At 37.0% G+C, this 13,499-nt stretch overlaps 1 protein-coding gene across 3 annotated transcripts in view; it reads right to left on the bottom strand.

Moving 5' to 3' along the window:
* atrx (ATRX chromatin remodeler) overlaps window positions 1-13,499 on the bottom strand; it is a 352,828-nt gene that overhangs the window by 207,447 nt on the left and 131,882 nt on the right. The window lies entirely within an intron of this gene.

The following is a 13,499-nucleotide window of genomic DNA, read 5'->3' as shown; positions in this document are numbered from 1 at the left end:
TTGCATGCCTATCTGCAGCCAGTAAGTTCAAGCCAACCATCCCCCAATTCCACGTGTCTGCTCCGGAGGGGGAGGAGGAGATTGCTGCACGTGTTTGCCTGCCTATCTGCAGGCTATGCGTGCAGAGAAAGAGAGAGAGAGAGAGAAAGCGAGAGAAAGCAAGCTAGCAAGCCGCGTGGCTGCAAGAGCTCTGTTCATTCTTCTCCTTCCATTGACTTCTAAGCAAGTGAAGAAAGTTTTGAAGAAAATTGAAATCGAAGTAAAGAAAGAAATTACAAGAGGTGGAAAAACTGTTTACCAGTTTACTCATTTACCAATCTGAGAACCCTCGTGCTTTCAAGCAGCACAATGTAAACAAAGCCAGACTGCCAGTAATGTGGGCAAACACGAAGGATTGGGTCACAAGGAGTTTGTTTTTGGAATGGCTGCATGAGGCTTTCACTCCTACCAGCTAAAAGCACCAGAAACCCAAGAAATCACAAGAGAGAAAACACCTGAAGGAAAACACTTCATGCCAGAACTCGACTCATGCAAGGTTAGTTTTCTTGGTGGTTTTTGTATTACGGATTTTTCAAAAGTTAATTTTTCAGTTCATAACGCGATTTGTTGCAATGTTACTTTTCTCTTTTTTCAAATGTTCCTTTTTTCTGCTGTGCTTAAAACTCATTTTAAAAACAGTGTTTACAGCAATTAGGCTTTAAGTTTAATAGCGTGATCTCCTGCAATCTTTCTTTTCTGGTTGCTTGCGAGTTGGTTTTTGCATGCACTGCACTTCGGATTTGTTTTAATGTTCGTTTTTTTCTGCTGTGCTTAAAACTCATTTTAAAAAAAATGCTGCGCGAGCAAGTGCTACAGAAAGATTAAAGAGCGTGAGCGAGCAAGCGCAGAGAGAGGGGGCAGCTGACAGGGAAGGGATGGGGGGAGGATAGGGTGTGTGTGTGTGTGTGTGTGTGTGTGCGCGCGCTACAGAGAGAGAGAGAGAGAGAGAGAGAGCGTCAGCCAGCCTGCTCCTGTAGCTGAGGGAGGGAGGGAGCGCGAGCGAGCCAGCTCCTATAGCTGAGCAGGGAGCCTGGGTGTTTTGTGTCAGTGTTATTCAACGTTTTTACATTAGTTTAATATTACACTGTGCATTCTATGGTGTAATTAACTATATTTGTGCTTAATCTTTACACATTTACATACAGTTTGTACTGTCTGGAACGGATTAATTGTATTTACATACAATCCTATGGGGAAACTGCTTCGGTTCACGACCAACTTGGTTTACGACCAAAGTTCTGGAACGAATTATGGTCGTGAACCGAGGTTCCACTGTATACCTATGTCTCTGTTTTTTTGTTGGACATCATAGACCATAAGGTGCGTACTAATTCAGCATGAGTAGGAACACTCAATAAAACTGAATTTAAAAAAAAAAAAAAAAAAAATCAAGTGATGGTGAGATACTAAGAAGGCAGATTCACCAGCGTTTGTGTGTCAGCTTTTATTCCTCCAGATCAGAGAATGTCCAGTTCCATTGCCTCAAAACACCACTCCCATCTATAGTTATTCCCAGTTTCGTTTCAAATAAAAACTAACGGTGTCAGATCCCTAGGGCGGTAGCATGTATCATGATCATGACTGAGAGAATAAAATTGAAAAAGAAAAAAAAAAAGGTAACTTTTACAAGTCCTATAAACGTACATTGGCTGTTACAGATGCAAACCAAATGTATGTGTGTACCGTATAATATTAACAATAACTGCAGCTCACTACTGAAAACGGCAAACATAGGAGGCAGTCAGGATCAAACCAGGGACTCTCGATTACAAGTCAGCAAATCTTACCGCTACACCACGGAAGCTGTTGTCTTATCCTTGAACCTTTTGTAAAAGTCTTTATTTGATCTTTGGACTTCAGCCTTCATCTATACTAATAAAAGGCAAAGCCTTCACTCACTCACTCACTCATTCATCACTAATTCTCCAACTTCCCGTGTGGGTGGAAGGCTGAAATTTGGCAGGTTCATTCCTTACAGCTTCCTTACAAAAGTTGGGCAGGTTTTATATCGAAATTCTACGCGTAATGGTCATAACTGGAAGCAGTTTTTCTCCATTTACTGTAATGGAGATGAGCTTCAACACCGTGGGCGGAGTTTCGTGTGACATCATCACGCCTCCCGTAATCACGCAGTACATAGAAAACCAGGAAGACCTCAAAAAAGCGCTCAAGAAAACATGCATTATATAATTGAGAAGGCAGCGAAACAATAAGAAGCGAGCGAGTGACATATACAACCATATTCATGAGTTCTGCTAGTTCGGAAACAAAGCACGATGTAAACCTACACTTTAAATTAAGTTCATAGACAGGCTGCCGCTGGCGTTTGTAATTTAGTGCCTGCCCATATAAGGCCGTCCGTCAGCGGCAATCCAATAGCAAACTGCCACGGGTAAATATTCACGGGTGAAGGACTGTGCTTATGGAGAGGAAGATGAGATGGTCACAGATAAAAAGCAACAGTTCCAAAGAGCGCTGAACAAAAACCGAATTACACAATTGAAAAGGCAGCAAAAAATATGAAGCGTCTGATAAACATATTCATAAATGCAGCTACTGTGGAAACAAAGCACACGGTGGAAAAAGTCAATGTCCCACTAAAGGAAGACAGTGTAAAAAAAACCCGTGCATGCAGTGTGTCAGGTCTCAGATAAAGAAGAAAGCGAGCTGTTTATTGATGCAGTAAGAAGCGAATCGATGAATGAAACCTGTCATCTTTACAACGATTGACAAACACGGAATGTAACTTGAACAAAACACATCCTACAAATACGAACCTGATTGAAAGAAATAATGATAATCAAATCCTTGATGACAGCAACACTCAGTAACACTCACAAAACAAATACTGTATATTGACAGTCATGTTACGTTATTTTTAAAATGTTCCCTTTTCTTTTTCTACCTTTTTTAACACACTACTTCTCCGCTGCGATACGCGGGTATATATATATATATGTATATATATATATATCCCGCTCTACATACTCGAATAATGGATACTTTATTCACCATCAATGATTGTTTTGGTAAAGCCATACTCAGTGTATTCATTAGATGAACGGTAAAAAAGTAAGAGCGAGGGAGGATGACTCATTGAGGCATGCAGGCTGTAGTGCGTCAACTCTATCTGAATTGCGCAATCACATTTGAAAAAATATATCTTTTCAAGTTCTATTTAGTCCATATGTGCCAAACTCAAGGGCCGCGGGCCACATCCGGCCCGGCGTGTAATTATATCCGCCGCGAGATCATTTTATATACTGTATCATTGTTATTAATGGCCCGGGTATATGAAGCGCTGGTAACACAATAAACTACAGATCCCATAATGCAGCGCTTCAGCTGCCTTGCGAACACTTACGCGTTAATCAAGTCTACCTTATGATGCTGCAAGTTATTGCGAAGCTAGAGTTATTGCGCACTGAGTTTGCACGGCGCTTTGGTGACTTTGAAGAACAAAAAAAGTCCGTCTACATGCGGCTCGAACCTTGTGCATGTTTGGTAGCACATATCTGTGTGAGAAGCTCTTCTCAGTGATAAAGACTAACAAAACAGCACACAGGAGTCGCCTCACTGATGAGCACCTGCAATCCATCCTGAGAATCTCCACAACACAGAACCTCACACCAAACAGAAAGCGAACTTGTGGCCAAAAAGATGCCAGGCGTCCAGCTCTAAAATGACATATGAGCAAAGACAACTGAATGATTTGATTTGTTATTGCGTAAGGCGGAGTCAACCGTTTTAACAAACAGCGTATTGCACTGATACTGAAATAGCTGTGTGTGTATATATGTAGATATGTATGTATATGTATATATATGTTTATATATGTGTGTGTGTATGTATGTATATATATATGTATTTGTGTGTATATATGTGTGTGTATATATGTAGATATATATATATATGTAGATTATATATATATATATATATATATATATATATATATATATATATATATATATATATATATATATATATGACAACACTACTCATCACTCACAACAGTGACAAAACAATTACATTGACAATCAGGTTACGTTATTTTCAAAATGTTTCCTTTTGTTTTCATTGCTTCTTTAACACACCACTTCTCCGCTGCGAAGCGCGGGTATTTTGCTAGTACATTATATAATTTATGCCTACATTTTGTCATTTACTATTAAAATATGAAAAAAGTTTCTGTTTTAAAAATGTGTTTACACAGATTATTGTAGAAACGGAACACACATGAAATGCATGTGTTCCAAATAACAATCTATTATTTCCACTCTAAAACTCCAGCAGTTGACTCCTAGATAATCAATCAAGGCCTGAGCTGGGAGAACATTGTGTCCATTCTGCGGCAGTGGGAGGATGGGATAGCAGGCTGCTTGCCTTATCGGCACATTTACAGGACAAAAGACACGGACAGAGAGGTGCGAACAGATTTAAGGTGGGCTGGATCTACGAGTTTTTTCGTAGGCTCTAGTAATTCTAGTGTTAAACACATCCATTATATTGTACCATTTGCTGGGTCAATTATAAAGAAAAACTTTAGGCACCTTTAAATCTATTAAAGTTATGCTCATTTTCAGCATTTCACTTTAAGCTCATGATCATAGTTCACAATTCTGCAACCTAGGAATACTTCAAATAAAACCACAGTTACGTTGAGATTTTCAACTAGTCATTTATTTTTTTCAATGTCTCCAAATGCAAAGCTGAACATTTACAACAGGAATATCCAAGATAAAACTGCTGTCACTCACCTCATGCAGAAGCTTTCAGAAAAACCCTGCTCCATTAAAAAATTACTTAAGTGGAAGTATGCTTGTGCCAGCTACTTTTGCAGGGATGCAACAAATGAAATTGCTGATGGTATGTTTACATTTGTAAATAACCTGCATACCCGTAGAAGACAGGATTTAATAATACAAAATGAAACATCTCTATATACAGTAGGAAATACATTAATTTGTTCTACTATAAATTCAAGTCTATCCAAAAATCAACGTAATGTATCAACTACTAGTGTTAAATATTGTAAATTTCAAATAAGCACTTTATTTTGCATAACAGGTTTAAATATAGGTGATAGGCTAGTGCTAGAAATTACACCATAACAAAATGAAACAAAGTAGCATTATTGAATCAAGTAAACAAAATATTTAACACCAATTTCTAACAGAAGCCTTTTCAACACAAACAGACAAGAAACAGTAAGAAGTGTGAAATAGGCAAGTGAGCTGATGGTATTTGGCAGAGAGTAGGCTTTGAGGTATAGTTCAGGAAAGGTGACTGTGATGACAAAGAATTGGAGCAAATGGAGGACAGTGAAGTACATGTGTCTGTACTGCCCCAAATTCATATACATTCTTCTCATAAACACACTTTTTTTTTTTGGAAGCATATCCGGACATGACACACGAAGAATAAGATGAAAAAGAGGAGCACAAACGCCTGTGTAAAAGTAAACTATAATTACTACGGCATTCTCTGCTATGATATGTGTCTACTCTGTGTCAGTGCCAGCACCACAGGTAGCTAAACACTGTAGCTAGAGAAAATGAAAATAATGGGCTGAAATTCAGGGTTATGTTATTCATCTGCAGAGAGCTTAGTAACTGAACATAAAATGTTCGTAAATCAGGGCAGGGATGTACACTATAATAAATTGTCTTATTTCTCAAACTCTAAAGGGCAGCTTTAAAGTAGCTGTCTAAAAGAAAGACACTAAATGAAAAACTATACCATAACATAAATTACATTTTTTATACTATTAAAGTGAAAAAGAGTGGAAATAAAATTGTCAAGTTGGAAAAAAGATTTTGAAAAGGTTGTTAGTTAAAAGAAAAAAAATCCTTGATTTGTGCATATTTCTCACCTTGAGAAATCACTTTATAAGGCAACACAGCAGTCATAAGTTTAACATACTGCAAATACATTTCCAATCTACATGCTTGGCCCAGACAGCAAAATCTTTCAGTGAATTTACTAAACGGTATGCATATTTAAAATGACAACGTAAACATTTTTTAGTTATTTATAGCTCCTGTTGATGTCATTTTGAAAAAAAGAATACTAAATCATTCGGCCATTTCATCAGAACACAAGCTGTGGGCTCTAGTGTTCAATGGTCACTTCTAAAATGTTGTATGCAAATAAGAAAACCAGTTTAAAAAAAAAAGTAAATCATCATCCCAGACCTATTCAGTAACAGTATTATTTTTCAAGTCAGATGAAAGAGTAGAGGAAGAAGAAATAAATAAAATATATTGATATAGATCATTCAACTGTTGGTAGCACATTTTCTTTGCTGTACCTAAGAATACTTTATAAAAATAAGGATGACATAGTTTTACTGTTTAAATATTAAGTATGCACAAGACAGACAATGTCCTTTACCCTATGAATGTTGGATAAAACCACCTTCAGTATGAAAAATAAATGTTGCAAAATTATATTCACACAGAAGCTAATAAAATGAAAGAATAATGGTGAATATTAACAAATTAGATTTTTATTCGTAATGTGTGTAGTACCGTGTTAGCCATTACGAATGTAGAGAAAATGAAAGGCAAAATGACATTTTTAATTGGCTAACTAAAAGGATTACAATATGCAAGCTTTCAAGGCAACTGAGGGGCCTCCAGGCAGTAATGTGCCAATTGACTACTAATCAAGGCTGATCGATTTTCACCCCAAATGACTCTATTGGTGATTGGTAATATCACCGATCTAAAAATAAAAAAAATTACTTTCAGGTCTTTATTTTCTAAACTTTGCAGTAATTTTGATGTACTGCTCATTTAGGGAAGGTACTACAATAGGTAAGGATTCACACGGCATTCGTTTGCCAAACTTCCTATAAACAAAGAGAAAGTGAAGGCAGAAACATTGGTTTTTACATTAAAGAGCACGGTGGTGCAGTGGTAGTGCTGCTGCCTCGCAGTTAGGAGACCCGGGTTTGCTTACCGGGTCCTCCCTGCGTGGAGTTTGCATGTTCTCCCCGTGTCTGCATAGGTTTCCTCCTGGTGCTCCGGTTTCCTTCCACAGTCCAAAGACATGTAGGTTAGGTGTATTGGCGATCCTAAATTGTCCCTGGTGTGTGTGTCCTGCGGTGAGTTGGCACCCTGCCCAGGGTTTGATCCTTCCTGGCGCCCTGTGTTGGCTGGAATTGTCTCCAGGAGACCTTTGTGACCTGTGTTAGGATATGGCGGGTTGGATAATGACTGACTGATAAATGAAATTGAAGTAATAAACTATATAAATAAAATGTATTATTATTATTAAACCGAGAAAAGGGAATTTGAGGAGCCCTGCTATGCAAGGAGAAGAATGGCAGAATTAAGTGAACAGAGTCTGGCCTTCAGCAGAAATTAAAAGAATGAGTTCAGAACTTTTCATTTTGTCCAATAATTAAAACAGACACTTCTTGTTTGAGTGCTGACGGTTAGCGAGCTTGTGCTTGGACAAGCAGCTCACATTTTTAGTTAGAAGAGGAAAGATGTCTTCATTTTCAGGACTTAAAAATGAGTGTATATGTGTTTCATAAGGAAAAAAAAATTGGCGTACGCTGCCTTAAAGAGGTCAACCAGCATAAGTGAAGTTGTTCAGTTAGGGAATGCTCCAATGAGGTTTGTTTAGGCTAATAACGATCACAAATTTTATGCAACTGGTTCAGCCAATTCCAATACAGATTTTTTTTTAAATCCCTGAACTAGACGCATAGAAGCCTTATGGCAGGAAAGAAAATAAAATGCTTCTCATAATTGCAAGTTGTTGTATTGTTTATTTTTTTCCTGTGATGTACTTCTGAAATAAAGTTTATTTTAAAAAAGTAGTTTTCACTAACATTTCTCCAACAAAATTACATACACAATCCTGACCTGGTCATCAGTATGATTTCAATTATAAAATGAATACATAAATCATCAAGTAAATACATACTGAATCACAAATTTACTGCAGAATCAACACAAATGAATAAAAAAAATGGCATACTTTAAACTTTAACAATGGTGTTAAACATGAACTTTTAACAAAATACGTCTTCAGCAAGTACAACGTGAATTTGAATTCCTTCCTAAAAGTGGAAAAGAACGCAATAAGAAAACAAGGCCAAGGTATTAATTATCAAACTGGCATAGCAAATGAGACATAGACATGCCAAAGTAAAAATTAAATGACTGAAATGACTGCTAGCTTTGAATACACTGCTGAAGGCTAATTTAATTCAAAGAATACCCATCTCTCAAATGGGCAACATTAAAACTTGTGTTAAAATTTTGTAAATGGTATCCTTAATTATTCATCACCATCAACAATTTGATAATTATACTCTACAAAAGTGTTTTTCAAATGGTGTGACATGGAAATAACAGTACAGTGCCCCTGGATCCTAACCTGAAAGGGACATGCACCTTAGGTGGTCAAGACGTATATAAGGATCATAAGACTACCAGGAGAAACCGAAGTAACAGTGGCTCTGTGATCACCATTTTGCGGACACAGCACCTAAGAGAGCACTTTAGCAGTCAGGAGATGTGTCGGGGGCCATCTGAACTGGATGCATGGATACCAGCAACTCTTGTAGAGCCAAGGCTCAGTGGGAATACAAGTTACCTCTAACCCTAGGTCAGTAGAGTGAAACAGAGAGAGGACCGCATGTATAAAGGGATGAAGAAGCTGAGAAAGGAGTCCAAGTACTCACTATGTCATACATCTGCAAATGTCAATATATGAGCTGTTTTTTTTAACTGCCCTTGTCCCACCCCTTTGGACAGTTTAGCACATGTACAGATTTAATGCTTTTGTGGTTGGTTAGAAATGTGCCTTGGGACTTTTTGGGTTATAAAAAGGGTGCCACCACGGAAAAAGAGTCGGAAAACGGTGTTCTACTTACACCCTTGCTCTGGCATGTTAGCAATCTCAATAGCATCTATCTTGCTTAGAACTGGCCCCGTGCATTATTTGGCTAGTTAAGCTGTGTTCCTTTTATAAATTACCAAAGATACTGCAAACTGGAATCAGGGGTGGGGATAATCATTACACTTCTACTTTGTAGAATTTTGTCATTATATTATGGCAGCCAGCAGTGTAAGTTGGCTGGCAGACTTGAGGTAGTAGAGAAATTACCACGGTTTTAGTGGCACTCAAAGATAACTTATTTAACACTTATGTGATACAACTTTGATTAGATCATCTTCCAAAAAATGAAATAAATAAAAAGAGAGAATGCAGGACAACCATAACCAAAGCACTGTCTGGGGCATTTGCCCTGTTGCTGACCCTGGATGCGAGAATATTTTTTAACGTGTCAAACAGGCAACATTAATTGCAAAAATGGACACCTTTAAATTTCCCAGGCCTAATATATACACAGACATACAATCAATGAGTTCACATTGACAGTTAAATACTGCTTAAATGTAAATGTAAATAAACTTAGTTTTTTTATTATTTTTAATCATTAACTGCACTACAGCAATATATTTTTATATATTTATTCAGGTGTTTTTTTTTCCTTGAAATTACCAGCTAGACATTCACAAAGCTTGAAGTATAACTCTAAATATGGATTATCATATTTATACTTTCATTATATTTTAATAATTTATTACCAAAACTATTACCGAATGACACACAAATAATGTACAGTACAAAACTTTAAAAAAAACTGCAAATGTACCAAATGTTCTTAGGATGTTTATGAAGTAAACACAAGATTAACAAGCTTATCCAGTTTAAAAGTAAGACACATTTTGCTATTAAGCCAACAATCCTGTTGTTTACTAAGCAGCAAACTGAAATTCTTCTTTATCTTTTCTTTTTCCAAATAAAAATGTAAACTGCTTTACTTAACACAAGTGCATGGTTCAAACCAAGACAAACTGTGTCCTATTTCAATTAAAGAACAAACTAAAAAGGTCTGAATTCATTAAAGTAGCTTTTTTGCAGTTTTCTAACTGCAAAAGACAACTTTTCCTATTCCTTTTTCTCAGTTTATTACTCTATTTTCTTTAACATACAGGCTAATACTCTAATCATCTTGCGTGTAACACAAACCTTGACTACTGCTCTTTGTTTACACTACAGGAAATTCACAAAAAACAAATAATGTGTACTGGCTCAACTATGTATTACCTTGCTTAAAGGAGTACTGCAACTAATTTAGAACAGCTTAGGAAAGAAGTGGTTGCAAAGGTCGGGTTTTGTTATCAGCCAAGTCTAATTGGAGCATCATTAGTTTTAGTAGTAGTCCTCTAACAAAATGGAGTATTTAAAGGGGTGAAGACCACCCATTTACTGATAAATCTGATAACTAATTATGAACATGTAGGCAGCATGTCCTGAGGGATTATCAATAGAGCTTCATGGGCAGTTGACACTGCATATGTACTGTGGAAAAAGCTTGCTGGGCCTGTCTATGGTGGAGTTTGCTTTTAGTTTACAGCATACACAGCAGCAATATAATTTGATGTGAGAACATTAGAACATTGTCAGTGCTTTGGGAAACTTCTTGAAATTGTCTGTCTGTGTTTTTTGTGTTGTTCAACACTGCTAGTGTCAAATAAATCTTTTTGTTTTCAGAACAAATGAGAGATGTCTTCATTTTCATGATTTAAAAGTGATTGTGTAAGTGCTTCATAAAGATCCATAATGCAAAAACTGGTATAGGTTGGAGGTTGACCTTTGAAGATTTGTAATCAACCAATGTAAGTCACATGTTTTAGTAGTTAAGTAGTGATCATGAAATGTACAATGTGTATGCGTTATAATGGTGTTGTAGAAAAGCAGTAAGAAATTAATCTGTAACTTCTTCAGCCTGTCTGCTCTCTCCAGTCTCTGTGTGACTAAAGCATTTGTGCTGCTTCAGCTTGCCTTGTATTTGTAAAAGCCTGGTTGCAACGACTATATGAGTTAATGGAATCCTTTACTTTGTTAAGCGAAAAGATGGGAGGAAAGATGTCTATATTGGGATTATCAAATGAAGGGTACCATGTGATGTCGTTTTCAAAGTGTGCTTGGCAGAGTTTTTTAGTCACAGAATTGTGTGTTTCACCTCTGGCTACATTCCATTTCTCATGCTCTTGTTTCACTCACCATGATCGACCGGCCGATGTTTCCCTGTCAGCGCAAGGAGCATGGCTGCAGACCTGTACACAATGTGGTTCACAGAGGCAAATAAGATGCTGCGTGTTGTCGTGTCTTTGCTAGCCCACTTGAGTTATGAATATAGCAACATATTTTACACAAGACAGGCTGGCCATCAGCAGCTGTTAGCATATTTCATAGTATGTCTGGTATGTGCCCTGAATGCACATTGGAAAAGGAGGTGCATTAATCTCTCATGAAATCAAGCATTCACCGTCATTCTGCCAAGATTATTGTACGAGTCTTTAGTAGGTGAAGTATTTGTCATATCAGACCTTCAGTGATCACTCAGAAATAGCTGACGTGTCTGATGAATGAAGCATGGTGCACACCTTGTCTATCAGTACTGCATGGGAGCGTGTATATTATGTTGAAGCTTCAAATGTGGCTGCTGTGGGTCAAAAGTGCAATTCAGGGATCATGTTTGTGTCAGAACAGTGGGGAGATCACTTGTGTCACTATGTGTAAAAAAAGCCCTGTGGGACACGCATCAATACAGATCCTGCAAGGTCAGGTACGCTGCCATGTCCACTTCAGCTGCATAAATTGACTTCAAAACCAATTTTGGCACCCCATCCCCCGAGAATTTATCAAATACATGGGTCATGCCATGAGTGTCACAACACAACCTATCGACTGAGGGGTGTATGAGTCTTGTATGACAAACAAATAACCAAATATTACAATTTTATTCATATAAATTTGGTAGAATTACAAACCACTACCAAACTCTTCAGACTCTATGTCTATCAAAATGTACAATTAAAATAATACTGTAGTAAAAAAAAACTCAGTTATACAAAATTTTCAGACATAAATAAAAATTAAATATCCAACCATTCACACATTTTATTTAAGCATCTGCCTTCTGTATTACAGAGCTATAAGGGTATTGATTCCCACCTTAGCAACACTAACTGTAAGTCTGGGCAGGACGTTAGCTAACTGCAGTTCAAACTCACTTTCACACACGCATTAAAAAAACTGTCCAAATCAAAAAGATGTTGTACCGAAATATATCTTTTCTAACGGAAGTACATTACAGTCTCCAGAGGAGACATGCTTGGATAAAGTTATTTGTAAACTTTACAAATTGGGCATTCCAAACCAAAATAAAATCAGGGTAAAGCACCTATAAGGCAGAAAGGCAACAAAACAACAAAGTAACTTTATTTTTTCTTTTTCGTTTGCATTGGTTCACAGAATCAGAGTTTGTGGCTAGCAGGACATAGCAGTAGATATAATGGAAAATGCAGAGGATAACAGACCAGTTTAAAAAAAGTACTTTTTAAATTCAAAATATAATACTGTATTATTAGCTGCACTATTTATAAAGCATTAACACAAGTATAATAGTGTACTGTTAGCAGCAACACTTCAGAGGATAGCACTAAAAAATGAACAGGCTTTAAAAATCCTCCACGAAGATTTTACCATACAGTATATCAAACTACAGACCACTGAACTGTACTTAATAAAAATATATACAAAAACAAAGGAAAAAAATGAAATATAAAACTAAGGATTTCTGCCACTCATTGCTATTTCCCAGAATAAGAAAACAAGCAAAACCGTGAATTTCCCTGTGAGCTATTCCTTTAAAACACACAAGTGATTTTTTTTTTTTAATCAGAGACCAAAAATCAAATCAACAAAATTTTAAGACAGACACACTGCAATTGCAGATTTTTTTCAGTTTCAAAGCAATGCACAGAAAAAAGATTTCTCCTTGAAACATAGTGAATATAGCAAAACATTTCTGAATAATGCCATCTTCTAAACAGAGAACTGAACTACCCACAGCAAAAATAAACTACTTTTTAAAATTATAATGTAAACAGCACAGGATTGCATAGAACATTTGTAGATATTATCCTCAAGAGGTTGGGACTAGAGAAGACATATCTATTTCTCTAAACCATGGACCATGCCTGAATTTAAGGTAATACCTCTTTGTATACATGTAAACTCGAGAAAACCACGCCATACAACTTTGCCCATACATTTGGTCAAATTTTGGCTTTGACAATTGCACATAAAAAGTTATTTCAAACAGTGAATAAAATTGGACAATATAGTAAAATATTTATAACACACCCTAAGCAAGGTGTGTTAAAAGGTTTATCTCATTCTTTGTCTTTGCAGTGGTAGGGGTCCGAGTTTGGAGGCTGCTCGATTAAAGCCACGTGCAGCATACGAACGAGTCTTTATACAGCACACAGTCCCAGTTTTGGCACCCCTCCTGGACTTCCGTTGCTTTGCCACGCTCCCACGCCTAGGGTGTGTTATAATGTTTTTTTTGTCCATATTCGTGG

Source organism: Polypterus senegalus, chromosome 10, assembly GCF_016835505.1.
Source record: "Polypterus senegalus isolate Bchr_013 chromosome 10, ASM1683550v1, whole genome shotgun sequence".
In the NCBI taxonomy this organism is placed as follows: Eukaryota; Metazoa; Chordata; class Cladistia; order Polypteriformes; family Polypteridae; genus Polypterus; species Polypterus senegalus.
The sequence above is the reverse complement of the archived record's forward strand: the minus strand, read 5'-3'. Positions and strand labels throughout refer to the sequence as shown.